The 15054-nt window shown below is 39.8% G+C and overlaps 1 pseudogene; it reads right to left on the bottom strand.

Annotated features, from left to right (window-relative positions):
* Nucleotides 1-271: 271 nt before the first annotated feature.
* LOC120877541 overlaps nt 272-15054 on the bottom strand; it is a 73415-nt pseudogene continuing 58632 nt past the window's right edge.

Raw genomic sequence — 15054 nt, 5'->3', positions numbered from 1 at the left:
GACAACTAGTATTGGCCAATATGCTCCAGTATTCTTGCCTGGAGAACTCCCTCTCTGACCGAGAAGCCTGGCAGCCCACAGTCTACAGGGTCACAAACAGTTGGACAGGACAGAAGTGACCCTGCATGCATAAACACAAGACTTTTTTTTTGTTTGCCTGTGGCATCTCTGCCCCAGTGAGAGTTGAGCACGAAGGTGATGCAGATGCTTGGTTATAAGGACCCTGGCAGCACCAAGTGTTCAGGGACACAAACTTCCTCCATGGCAGGAGTTATGGCCCTATCAGTCTTTTTCCAAGCTTCTTGTAGCTAGCGATCAGAAGGCCTCTTTGGCCAGTTTTTCTCCATAGCTCCACCCATTCAAGCACATAGAGTGGCCCCCCTGACTGGGGTCCTACTCTGTAGATCTGCACATCAGGCATTTGAAGGGGCACACTGAGTGGGGTCCTACTCTGTAGATCAGTGTGTCAGGCTTTTGATGGGCCAGCCTCTCTATTGTTTGGCTGCTGATGCTGGCATATGGAGAGAGAGAGCCTATAGTGACAGCTCTATCCTCTACACGTGACTCAGCAGTATCACCTTGCTTCCATGGCTTCCTGACTTTCCTCCACAGGCATTTCCCACCACAATCTTCTCCCTCACATCCCTTCAATCTGTCTCTCCACAATCAACAGCAGCCCTCACACTGGGATTGCTCCACAGTCCCTAAACTCCAGCTCCCAGCCACTGCCCCTTCCAAGAGACCCATGTTCCTGCCTGGCATATGTATGGTTGCGGCAAGGACTGTCTGATTCTCATTCCATTTAGGCTGCCACAGATTAGCTGTTTCACTCTCAGCCTTAATTATTTCTCCTCTGACTCAGACAATTGCCCCGCTCTGGGGATTAGACCCCTGTTTCACTTCCCCCACCCGCCGAGGGTCTAGTCCTATTAATACTCCTTTTTTTTTTTTTTTTTTCCCTAGTTCCTTCAACCTACCAAGTTTTGCACGGTTCTATATATTCTTTTCCACTGGTCAAGTCCTCCTTTCTGCCCTCAGCTGGTGTTCTACATGCATTTCTGTGTCTGTAGGTGTATTCTTGATGTATCCATATCATCCTGATATGCTTGAAGTCCATCTGAGCTGTGTGTATCACTAGTTTGCTCCCTTACACTGCAGGATAGCATCGCATGGTGTGCATAGTCGCTTTAACCACACACTCAATGGCAGGACCCGGGTTGTTTCATTTGGGGTTATTACAAATGAAAGTGCTAAGAACATCTGTATAGAAATTTTTGTGCCAAAATAGGTTTTCATTTATTTGGGATAAATATACAGGAAAATAACCACTGGGTAATAAATTATGTGTATGTTTAACTTTGGTAGAAGTTTCCAAGCTCTTTTTTCCAGAGGAGCTTACCATCATACATTCCATTCAGACAGAATGGAAACCACAGTTACAGAAAACTAACCAAATTGATCCCTTGGCTCAAAGCTTTGTCTAACTCAGTGAAATAATGAATCATGTCATGGAGGGCCACCGAAGACGGATCATGGTGGAGAGTTCTGATAAAACATGGTCCACTGCAGAAGGGGATGGCAAACCACTTCACTATTCTTGCTTTGAGAATCCCATGAACAGTATAAAAATACAAAAAGATATGACAATGAAAGATGAACTCCCCAGATCAGTAGGTGCCCAATATGCTACTGGAGAAGAGTGGAGAAAGAATTAAAAGGCCGAGTCAAAGCAAAAACAAAACCCAGTTGTGGATGTGACTGGTGATGGAAGCAAAGTCAGATGCTGTAAAGAATAATATTGCATAGGGACCTGGAATTTTACATCCTTGAATCAGGAAGTGGTCAAACAGGAGGTGGCAAGAGTGAACATCAAAAATTTAGGAATCAAAGAACTGAAATGGACCAGAATGGGCGAATTTAATTCAAATGACCATTACATCTACTACATTGGGCAAGAATCCCTTAGAAGAAATGGAGTAGTCCTCATAGTCAACAAGAGTCCAAAATGCAGTACTTGTGTGCAGACTCAAAAAGGACAGAATGATCTCTGTTCATCTCCAAGGCAAACCATTCAGTATCACAATAATCCAAGTCTATGCCCCAAACACTAATGCTGAAGAAGTGAAGTTGAATGATTCTATGAAGACCTATAAGACCTTCTATAGATAACATACAAAAAATATGTCCTTTTCATCATAGGGGACTGTAATGCAAAAGTAGGAAGTCAAAAGATACCTGGAGTAATAGGCAAGTTTGGCCTTGGAGTACAAAATGAAGCAGGGCAAAGACTAACAGATTTTGCCAAGAGAATGCACTGGTCATAGCAAAATCCTTCTACCACACACAAAAGATGACTCTACACATGGACATCACCAGATGGTCAACATCAAAATCAGATTGATTATATTCTTTGCAGCCAAAAAGGGAGAAGCCCTATACAGTCAGCACAAACAAGATTGGGAGCTAACTGAAGTTGAGATCATGAACTCCTTATTGCAAAATTCAGACTTAAATTGAAGAAAGTAGGGAAAACCACTAGACCATTCTGGTATGACCTAAATCAAATCCTGTATGATTACACAGTAGAAGTGACAAAAAGATTCAAGGGATGAGATCTGACAGAATTTTACAGTAGGCAGTGATCAAAACCATCCCCAAGAAAAAGAAATGCAGAAAGGCAAAATGGTTGTCTGGCCTTAAAAATAGCTGAGAAAAGAAGAGAAGCAAACAGCAAAGGAGAAAAGGAAAGATATATTAATCTGAATACAGAGTTACAAAGAACAGCAAGGAGAAATAAGAAACCCTTTCTAAGTGATCAATGCAAAGAAATAGAGGAAAACAATAGAATGGGAAAGACGAGATCTCTTCAAGAATATTAGAGACATCAAGGGAACATTTCATGCAAAGATGGGCACAATAAAGGACAGAAATTGTATGGACCTAACAGAAGCAGAAGAGATCAAGAAGAGGTGGCAAGAATACACAGAAGAACTATACAAGAACAATACATGAAAGGTCTTAATGATCCAGATAACCACAATGATGTGGTCACTCACCTAAAGCTAGACATCCTGGAATGGGAGGTCAAGTGGGCCATAAGAAGCATTACTTCAAACAAAGCTAGTGGAGCTGATAGAATTCCAGCTGAGATATTTCAAATTCTACAAGATGATGTGAAAGAGCTCCACTCAGTATGCCAGCTATTTGGAAAACTCAGCAATGGCCACAGGAGTGGAAAAGGTCAGTTTTCATCCCAATACAAAAGAAAGACAATACCAAAGAATGTTCAAACTAACACACAGTTGTACTCATCTCAAGCAAAATAATGCTCAAAATTCTCCAAGTGAAGCTTCAGTAGTATGTGAACTGAGAAATTTCAGATATTCAAGCTGGATTTAGAAAAGGCAGAGGAACCAGATACCAAATTTCCAACATCCATTGATCATCAAAAAAGCAAGAGAATTCCAGAAAAACATCTACTTCTGCTTCATTGATTATGCTGAAGCCTTTGACTCTGTGGATCACAACAAACTGTGGAAAATTCTTAAAGACATGGGAATAGCAGACCAACTTACCTGCCTCCTGAAATATCTGTATGCAGGTCAAGAAGCAACAGTTAGAACTGAACATGGAAAAATGGACTGGTTCCAAATTGGGAAAGGAGTATGTCAAGGCTGTATATTGCCACCCTGCTTATTTAGCTTACATGCAGAGTACATCATGCGAAATGCTGGGCCGGATGAAGCACAAGCTGGAATGAAGTTTGTTGGGAGAAATATCAACCTCAGATATGCAGATGACATCAAGGAAGAAAGTGAAGAGGAATTAAAGATTCTCTTGATGGAAGAGGGGAATAAAAAAGCTGGCTTAAAACTCAACATTTAAAAAATAAAAATCATGGCATCTGGTCCTATCACTTCATGGCAAACAGATGGGGAAAGAATGGAAACAGTGACAGACTTTATTTTCTTGGCTGAGAAAATCACTTTAGATGGTGACTATAGCCATAAAATTAAAAGATGCTTGCTCCTTAGAAGAAAAGCTATGACCAACCTAGACAGCATATTGAAAAAACAGAGACATCACTTTGCCTACAAAGGTCCATATGGACCTTTCTCCAATAGTCACATGAGGTACAATATAAATTGGGATTCCAATTCACTCATATTCTGAGCTCTTTTTGACCTGTATGGATTGAAAGCAAGTGTAGATTACCCATCCAGTCTTTGTACATTTATCTCCTATGAAACAGGAAAATATAAGCTTGACAACGCCTTGATCTATCATCTGGTACATGGCTTGGTGTGAAAATCAACAAGTGAAGGCCAAACAGTTATATGAGGATGGAAATAATACCAGCCTGCTACTCTCATTGGGTGACCTGTTAGTTCAGCCAATCTCTCTGCCTCTGTTGAGGCCACAAACAACTATTTGGAGAAATTTCCACTCTATCCTTCCTCTTATCAGAACATTGCAAGATGATGACAAAATGAACATGAACACTTATGTTGATGTCAACTTTTCAGCAACAGTACAGATTTCAGTTCCAGTATATGTAAACTTGGAGTCACTACTTAAATCACCATTCAACGCCCCTATGCACAACCCCATCACCTCCTCCTTCTCTGTGCTGACATGTGATTGAGACATACTAGGAAAGCATCCAGATGAACTGCTCTCACTGCCTGCACCACCGGCACTGCCAGCCTGACCCAGTGCAACTCACATCCGTCTCCCACCAGGTTGGGCCGAACAACCAGTTGCTCAGGTGTGTGGGTTGAATCCAAACATTCTTTGCTTAAATCCACAGAACTAAGTGTCTAAGAAAGACAAAAACTTTTGTTCTGAATGATCATGTATTTTTAAATGTTTTTTACTAAGTTATTAGTCATTCCAATTCAAATATATTAATTTCACAGATTTCATCCAGGAAAAATGCTACTCATTACCTCTCAATAATTTTTTACTAATGCTGCATTTTTCAGTATTAAAAAAATGATTGCAACACCATACATGAAGTTTTCATTCAGAATAATTCATGTTTTTAAAATTATTAGATTGACTTATTAATTGATAATCAGAAAATTCTTTTCTTATAAGCCTTTATATCAATCCCAGTAAAAACAGTTTTTCCTTATTTAGAGACTACCAGAATTTATTTAAAATGGCAAAAAAAGTTAGTAAATGTATATTTGCTATTGTATGGTCTACTAGTCATATTTCTAAAAACCTCCTTTTCAATATTTTACATCATTGATATCTGGAAAAATAATCAGGGTTATAAAAATCCAAGCCTGATTATCTGTGTTCTCAGATTCTTCAAACTTTGTTCTCAATTATATGAAGAGCACAATGCAGCATTATAGCACTTGAGGCTTAATACCATTTCATTTAATTCTGTAGCTTCAAATACCTAATGATCATTAAAAATGATAATATTATGATGTGATTTATAAAACTAAAATATTCACTATTCTATTTGACTCTGTTTAAAGCAACAAATAACAAAATACTGATATCTTAATAGTTCTTAACAGTAACTTAAAATCTAAGACTGATGGTGACTTATAGGGTACACACTAGTTCAGCATAATGGCTGCCCTCAATTCTTACAGGTTAACATATTATTGGCCTATGCCCAATGTGTATTATTTTGAATATCACCCCTGAATATACCTGTCCTTCCTCTAAGCTAAACTGGCCACAGTTTAGACAGACAAACAGAAAGACAAACAAGCTTAAACCATCAATCTGACAGCCAAAATGCATTAAAAATTCATAGATAATTAATGAGAATCTACAGTACAAAACAGGGAACTCTACACAATGCTCTGTGGTGACCTAATGGGAAAGAAATTCAAAAAAGAGGGGATATATGTGTACATATGGTTGAATTACATTACTGTATGGATTTTCCAGTGGTCATGTATGAATGTGAGAGTTGGACTGTCAAGAAAGCTGAGCACCAAAGAATCGATGCTTTTGAACTGTGGTGTTGGAGAAGACTCTTGAGAGTCCCTGGGACTGCAAGGAGATCCAACCAATCCATTCTGAAGGAGATCAGCCCTGGGATTTCTTTGGAAGGAATGATGCTAAAGCTGAAACTCCAGTACTTTGGCCACCTCATGCGAAGAGTTGACTCATTGGAAAAGACTCTGATGCTGTGAGGGATTGGGGGCAGGAGGAGAAGGGGACGACCGAGGATGAGACGGTTGGATGGCATCACGGACTCGATGGACGTGAGTCTGAGTGAACTCCGGGAGTTGGTGATGGACAGGGAGGCCTGGCGTGCTGCGATTCATGGGGTCGCAGAGTCAGACACGACTGGGCGACTGAACTGACTGAACTGAGAGTGGAAACTAACACAACACTGTAAAGCAATTATGTGTGTTAGTAGTTCAGTCGAATCTGTCTCTTTGCAATGGAATTCACCAGGTAAGAATACTAGGGTGGATAGCCATTTCCTTCTCCAGGGGATCTTCCCAACCCAGGGATCAAACCAGGGTGTCCTGCATCACAGGTGGATTCTTTACCATCTAACCAACCAGGGAAGCCCAAAGCAACTATAACCAAAGAATTTTTTTTTAAATTCATCTTAAGTGCAATCTGAATGTTGAGCTTTAAGCCAACTTTTTCGCTCTCCTCTTTCACTTTCATCAAGAGGTTTTTTAGTTCCTCTTCACTTTCTGCCATGAGGGTGCTGTCATCTGCATATCTAAGGTTATTGATATTTTTCCTGGCAATCTTGATTCCAGCTTGAGATTCTTCCAGCCCAGCGTTTCACATGATATACTCTGCATATAAGTTAAACAAGCAGGGTGTACATATGGCTGAATTACTTTGCTGTATGGATTTTCTAGTGGTCATGTATGGATGTGAGAGTTGGACTGTCAAGAAAGCTGAGCGCCAAAGACAATAAACAGCCTTGACATACTCCTTTTCCTATTTGGAACCAGTCGGTTGTTCCATGTCCAGTTCTAACTGTTGCTTCCTGACCTACATACAGGTTTTTCAAGAGGCAGGTCAAATAGTCTGGTATTCCCATCTCTCTCAGAATTTTCCACAGTTTATTGTGATCCACACAGTCAAAGACTTTGGCATAGCCAATAAAGCAGAAATAGATGTTTTTCTGACAGTCTCTTGCTTTTTCCATGATCCAGCGGATGTTGGCAATTTGATCCCTGGTTCCTCTGCCTTTTCTAAAACCAGCTCGAACATCTGGAAGTTCACAGTTCACAGAATGCTGAAGCTTGGCTTTGAGAATTTTGAGCATTACTTTACTGGCATGTGAGATGAGTGCAATTGTGCGATAGTTTGAGCATTCTTTGGCATTGCCTTTCTTTGGGGTTGGAATGAAAACTGACCTTTTCTAGTCCTGTGGCCACTGCTGAGTTTTCCAAATTTGCTGGCATATTGAGTGCAGCACTTTCACAGCATCATCTTTCAGGATTTGAAATAGCTCAACTGGAATTCCATCACCTCCACTAGCTTTGTTCATAGTGATGTTTTCTAAGGCCCACTTGACTTCACATGCCAGGATGTCTGGCTCTAGGTGAGTGATCATACCATCGTGATTATCTGGGTCATGAAGATCTTTTTTGTACAGTTCTGTGTATTCTTGCCACTTCTTAATATCTTCTGCTTCTGTTAGGTCCATATGATTTCTGTCCTTTATCGAGCCCATCTTTGCATGAAATGTTCCCTTGGTATTCTAATTTTCTTGAAGTGATCTCTAGCCTTTCCCATTCTGTTGTTTTCCTCTATTTATTTGCATTGATCACTGAAGAAGGCTTTCTTATATCTCCTTGCTATTCTTTGCAACTCTGCATTCAGATGTTTATATCTTTCCTTTTCTCCTTTGCTTTTCACTTCTCTTCTTTTCAAAGCTATTTGTAAGGACTTCCCAGACAGCCATTTTCCTTTTTTGCATTTCTTTTTCATGGGGATGGTCTTGATCCCTGTCTCCTGTACAATATGGGAAATATATTGGGAAACAGTGGAAACAATGTCAGACTTTATTGGGGGGGGGCTCCAAAATCACTGCAGATGGTGACTGCAGCCATAAAATTAAAAGATGCTTACTCCTTGGAAGAAAAGTTATGACCAACCTAGATAGCATATTTAAAAGTAGAGACATTACTTTGCAAACAAAGGTTTGTCTATTCAAGGTTTTGGTTTTTCCAGTGGTCATGTATGGATGCGAGAGTTGGACTGAGAAGAAAGCCAAGCAGCAAAGAATTGATGCTTTTGAACTGTGGTGTTGGAGAAGACTCTTGAGAGTCCTTTGGACTGCAAGGAGATCCAACCAGTCCATTCTGAAGGAGATCAGCCCTGAGATTTCTTTGGAAGGACTGATGCTGAAGCTGAAACTCCAGTACTTTGGCCACCTCATGCAAAGACTCATTGGAAAAGACCCTGATGCTGGGAGGGATTGGAGGCAGGAGGAGAAGGGGACTACAGAGGATGAGATGGCTGGATGGCATCACTGACTCGATGGACATGAGTTTGAGTGAACTCTGGGAATTGGTGACGGACAGGGAGGCCTGGCGTGCTGCAGTTCATGGGGTCGCAAAGAGTTAGAGACGACTGAGTGACTGAACTGAACTGAACTGAACTGTAGTCTACAGCAGAACTACTAGTCATCTAGCTCTCCAAGTATTTATTCATAAGACCAGCTGCTCCCACTTCGTCATGTTGCTGTCTCCCTAACTTTCTGGCCATGCATATGTTCTCACTCTTCCCTATCCACGCATGTACTCTCACTCCACTCCTGTCCACTGCATCAACCTGCAGAGAATCTCTCCTTAGCATCCATCAGTGGAGCCTTTTGCTGCTTGGAATTTTTGTCAACATTTCTCCACCCCCTCACCTTCCCCCTCACCCCTTGAAAGGATCACTTGGTCACCTGCCTTATTGCTTATCGGTAGTGTTCCAGATATAATCACGTCATCTCCTCTTATCTATTATCTAAGCCAACAACAAAAGTCAAGGAGGCAAATACAGAGTCTTCCTGAGTGAGGAGGATGAAATTTTTAAATACTTACATAATATTTTTATATCTTGCCACCCTCACTCAAATCTAAATAACTACTTGTTTTTTCACAGTAGTTCATACAACTTGTATAAGACCATTAAGAGTATATTATTAAAATGTGGCTCTTTTTAAATAGCTCCATTCACCCTTTTCATAATGAAGCTTACTTCCACTTTATTTTTTTTTCCCTTAAGATATCAAATATCAGTTTAGTGGAATTTTTTTCCCTGTCACCATTTGCTGTGCATTTGTTTATGGTTTTTATATGATATCCCTACCCTTCTGGCATGAGGCAAATGGCTTATTATTTCTTTCCTTCTTTTTTCAGAACATCTTGGGCATTGGAGGATCAGAGGAAGAGGATGAAGTGTAAATGCTGCCTTACTAACTGAATAGTAAACTGCATTCTCCCAACAGGTTTCAGTTTGAATATTACTCATTCCAGGACTGCAGGTGACGATCACCCTGCACAGTAAAGCCAAGTCTCCCATGATGAATAATGATCTCAAATATAACTAAGCAAAAGCGAGAAGCAGCACTAAGGCAGCATTTCCACTGGTAGAGCACTCCCTGAACATCTGGCCAGAAGGCTGGCTCAGAACTGACTCCAAGGTAGCCCTGTTGTTGAATTATTTCTTAAAATAGCTATTCTACAGAAGGTGTTCCTCAGAGACATCACCAAATACTGACCCAGTCTGTTCCTGCTTAGCTGACAGGTTCAGGATTTTAATTGCACTGCCTTCAGTACAGTTATGTTGCTCAGTCATGTTGCTCAGTCCTGTCCAACTCTCTGTGACCCCGTGGACTGCAGCACGCCAGGCTTCCCTGTCCATCACCAACTCCTGGAGTTTGCTCAAACTCATGTGCATTGAATCAATGATACCATCCAACCGTCTCATCCTCTGTCATCCCCTTCTCTTCGTGCCTTCGGTCTTTCTACCTTCAGTTCAGTTCAGTTCAGTCGCTCGGTCGTGTCTGACTCTTTGTGACCCCATGAATCGCAGCACGCCAGGCCTCCCTGTCCATCACCAACTCCCGGAGTTCACTCATACTCACTTCCATCGAGTCAGTGATGCCATCCAGCCATCTCATCCTCTGTCGTCCCCTTCTCCTTCTGCCCCCAATCCCTCACAGCATCAGATTTTTTCCAATGAGTCAATTCTTCGCATGAGGTGGCCAAAGTACTGGAGTTTCAGCTTTAGCATCATTCCTTCCAAAGAAATCCCAGGGCTGATCTCCTTCAGAATGGACTGGTTGGATCTCCTTGCAGTCCAAGGCACTCTCAAGAGTCTTCTTCAACACCACCATTCAAAAGCATCAATTCTTCGGCACTAGCATGGAAGAAATCCTACTTGCTTTCTCTTAACATATTAAGAGTGTGGACATAGGCTCCTGTCACTTCTTCTTCTCAGCAGTTCAAGATAAAGTTTTTCTTTCAACAAGCTAGTGTTGACAAAAACTGGTTGGTTTTTGTCAGGTTTCAGCTGATAAAAGGAAACTTTCCAAATGGATCTCTATTCTTTTTCACTCTGTATCAAATAATGGGGTCAATGGTCTTGCTTTCAATGTAACTGTGCAGGCTATGTATATAAAGCCTTTACTGCTTTGTGACTCATTCCTTCTGGAAGTTTCCTTCTCATTTCTTTTCCTTATTTATGATCCTCTACCGCAACCCAGACTCATTCCCTTACATCTTACCTCTTATACATAAAACATCAAATATCCAGAGCCCATCAGTTTCTCTGTTTTATTTCAGTTTGAAGAAAATACATATAAAATAATATTAATAATTAAACCATTTCTGTTCATTAAGAATAATATGATGAATACCCATGTACTCAACCTCCATGTTAACATAAATTTAAAGCCTATTGTGCACCTGTTCCCAACACATTCCCTCAGAAGCATGTCACTTCTACCTTTGTACCTGTGATTCCTATTCATTTTTGGTTAAAACACTTTAGAATAATTGTAAACTAATATATTACTTAACCTTTGTCCTTTCTTGAACTTTATATACATTAAATTATACTACATGCATTCTTATGTGGATATGTCTTTTATATAAGAAATGTATGGGATAGGTCCAGGTTAAAAACCTCAAAATCTTCACATGATGGCTGTATTGGCTGTTTTTCCACTCATTTTATTATTGTACATGCTCAACTGTATGACCACACCACAGTTTAATAATTGGTCCTATTTTTGGTGTCAGAATGGTCAAGGGAAAAAGTCTTAAAAGAAAAAGATTTTTTTTTACAGTATAATATCCCCAATTAACTTTAAAAGTCATGATTGAAAAAAAAATGATATTCAAGAAGTAGAGTTGAGATACAGTTAGGAAGCCTTTGAAAAACTATAAGGAAAGAAAGATGGTAAACAGAATGACAAGTGGATCAATTCAGGACATGCAACATCTGAACAAGTATAGTTTCAGAAAGAAGGAATAGAAAAATAGAGGAGTACATTACTAAGAAAACAATTTCCAAAAGATTCTAGAAGGATATATGAAGATATGAACTTTTTTATCAGAAAACTCATCAAGTGCCCAGTAAAGGAGATGAAAAATGATTCATGCCAATGCATATTGTTATGAAAGCTCAAGAAAGAAATGTCACACTAGAAGCAAGACAATGGAGGATGTTTTCAATCATTTAAAGAAAATAATTTTTGGCTAAGAATTCTATGCTGATATATCCTCTCAGTCTAGTGTGATGGAAGAAAACATATTTTTAAACATGGATTTCTCATGTTTTCAGATTTACTTTTCTTAAGCAAATCAGAAAAAAAAAAAAAAAAAAGATCCAGTACACCACATGAGAGAAAAGAAAACAAAACCCCAGGATGATGAGAAAGGAAAGCTTTAAGGATATAACCTGAAAATTTAAACATTTAGGAGAAATTATAGTTCTGGGAAAGAATTCAAAGATATATCACTATGTGATACTCACATTGCAAATTATTCAAAGAAAGAAAAAGACAATTACTGAATTCAAGGAAAACAAAAATTTATGTAAGAATACAGCAATTCAGGAGCTCTGATGTGATTTACTCCTAACTACATAAGTACTTCTATGTACTTGCCGCCCTCATCCAACTTCTTAACTACAGCTCTACCTCTGACATGTGGATAGCCTCTCCAATAGTGTTAGTTGCTCAGTCATGTCCGACTCTTTGCGACCCCATGGATTGTAGCCACCCAGATTCCTCTGTCCATGGAATTCTTCAGGCAAGAATACCGGAGTGGGTTGCCATACCCTTCTCTGGGGGATCTTCTTGACCCAGAGCTCGAACCCAGGCCTCCTGAATTGCAGGCAGATTCTTTACCATCTGAGCCACCAAGGAAGCCCTTCTCCAGCAGAAGAGGACTAAAAGACAACATATAAAATCTTAAACTCCAACAGCATCTCATTCTAAGCTAGACTTTGCCTTCAAGATAACCTTTTCACAAACTGTTTTCCCACATAGCCTAGTAAACTGCATCTACCTGGCATGTGTATAAGATGTCAATATCAGAATCCTTTTATATTCATTATACTTATCTAAAAATGATGGGGAAATCTTTTTTAAAATTGTCATCAATGAGACAGATGAGACTAAAGTCAATTTTGTACAATTTATCCTTTGCTAAACTAATATCATGTTCATACTCCTTATCAAGCTGTTTTTCTTTCCTGTTTGACCTACTTCATAAAGCTTCACATGAAATGAGGTTGAAATAATGCTACAAATAAACGTGTGGTTTTAATATGCTCTGAAATATAGGAAGGAAAATTCCTTTTGATGTCTTTGAGTATAAAAAGTAGACAATTAGAGGTAATACATAATCATTGCTGGTACCAATCTGTAATACATGAGAGAGGCAAAACTCCTTTACTTTACAAATTGAGATGATAAGCAAACTGCTGAGGATTAGAGAAAGAATATTACAACAAGCAGCCAATATGACATGGATGTCAAGGGAGAACAGAGCCCAACAGAAAGTCTGTATCTGTACAAAGTGACCGACTTCGTATAAAATAAAATTAAGTTACTACAAGAGAGAAGTGTCAGGCAATATGAAATGCCTATTCATCCTATGTAACCTACTTTTGCTTTAAGCTTCCCTGAGTAATTTCTTACTAGAAAAACTAGAGTATACAGTCATACTCATTTAAATACATATGCTATACAAAGAATGTGTATAAATTTTATTGTGATATTTAAGTGCTGCATTTTGTTGCATTGGGGATATATTTAAAAGGCAGAATGTGAAAGAATGATTTCTAAGTAGTTTGTCATGTTTTAACAATTGTGAATGAGGTGAATCTTTATTTCTCTTTGCAGTTTCATCACAGAAATATCTAATTAGCATCTGTCTGGTTGTAGATAGTTTATTCTTTCTCTTTATTAAAAAGTAACCTTCCCATTTGCTTCTGTAATTAATTTTGTTACTATAATCTACAGGCTTCCTATATAATAATTCTAATTACTTTACAGAATTATTTAAATTATAACTCGCAATTGGAACATATCTACTTCCCGCTTCTATCTCTGTTCATGGTCTTTCCACTGCCAGGAACGCCTCATACTACATTTCTGTGATTCCAAATCCCAAATACCTACCCCTTAGTAAAATGTCAGTTTCTAACAAAATTGCCTCTGATGGCTCAGCTGGAAGGAATACTTTGCTGTCTCTAAACTTCCACGGCAATTTAGCCGTAACACTGCAATGGCAGGCTTCCCTGAGAGCTCAGTTAGTAAATATAATTCAGGAAACTCCAGTTCAATTCCTGGATCAGGAAGTTCCCCAGGAGAAGGAACAGGCTACCCAGTCCAGTATTCTTGGGCTTCCCTTGTGGCTCAGCTGGTAAAGAATTCACCTGAAATGTGGGAGATCTGGTTTTGACTCCCGAGTTGGGAAGATCCCCTGGAGAAGGGAAAGGCTACCCACTCCAGTATTCTGGCCTGGAGAATTCCACGGACTGTATAGTCCATGGGGTTGCAAAGAGTTGGACATGACTAAGTGACTTTCACTTTCACTTCATTTTCACTGCAATAACAGTACTCATGACTTCCCATCCTGTAATATAGAGTCACTTGTCTGTCTCAGGACCCCTCTTTGAAGAAGGCTTAGTTATTTGTATATTTTGTGTGAATCACAATAAACTGTGGAAAATTCTTAAGAGATGGGAATACCAGACCACCTGACCTGCCTCTTGAGAAGTCTGTATGCAGGTCACGAAGCAACAGTTAGAACTAGACATGGAACAATAGACTGGTTCCAAACAGGAAAAGGAGTATGTCAAGGCTGTTTATTGTCACCCTGCTTATTTAACTTATATGCAGCTCCAGTACTTTGGCCACCTCATGCGAAGGGTTGACTCATTGGTAAGAATCTGATGCTGGGAGGGTTGAGGGCAGGAGGAAAAGGGGACGACCGAGGATGAGATGGCTGGATGACATCATAGACTCAATGGACGTTAGTCTGAGTGAACTCCGGGAATTGGTGATGGACAGGGAGGCCTGGCGTGCTGAGATTCATGGGGTCGCAAAGAGTCGGACATGACTGAGCGACTGAACTGAACTGAACTGAGTACATCATGAAAAACGCTGGGCAGGAGGAAGCACAAGCTGGAATCAAGATTACTGGGAGAAATATCAATAATCTCAGATACGCAGATGACACCACCCTTATAGCAGAAAGCAAAGAAGAAATAAAGAGCCTCTTATGAAAGTGAAATAGGAGAGTGAAAAAGTTGACTTAAAGCTCAACATTCAGAAAACTAAGATCATGGCATCTATTCCCATCACTTCATGGCAAGTAGATGGGGAAACAGTGGAAACAGTGGCTGCCTTTATTTTGAGGGCTCCAAAATCACTGCAGATGGTGATTGCAGCCATGAAATTAAAAGACGCTTACTCCTTGAAAGGAAAGTTATGACCAACCTAGATAGCATATTGAAAAGCAGAAACATTTTGTCAACAAAGGTCTGTCTAGTCAAGGCTATGGTTTTTCCAGTGGTCATGTATGGATGTGA

This window comes from Oryx dammah, unplaced genomic scaffold (assembly GCF_014754425.2).
Source record: "Oryx dammah isolate SB20612 unplaced genomic scaffold, SCBI_Odam_1.1 HiC_scaffold_18, whole genome shotgun sequence".
In the NCBI taxonomy this organism is placed as follows: Eukaryota; Metazoa; Chordata; class Mammalia; order Artiodactyla; family Bovidae; genus Oryx; species Oryx dammah.
The sequence above is the reverse complement of the archived record's forward strand: the minus strand, read 5'-3'. Positions and strand labels throughout refer to the sequence as shown.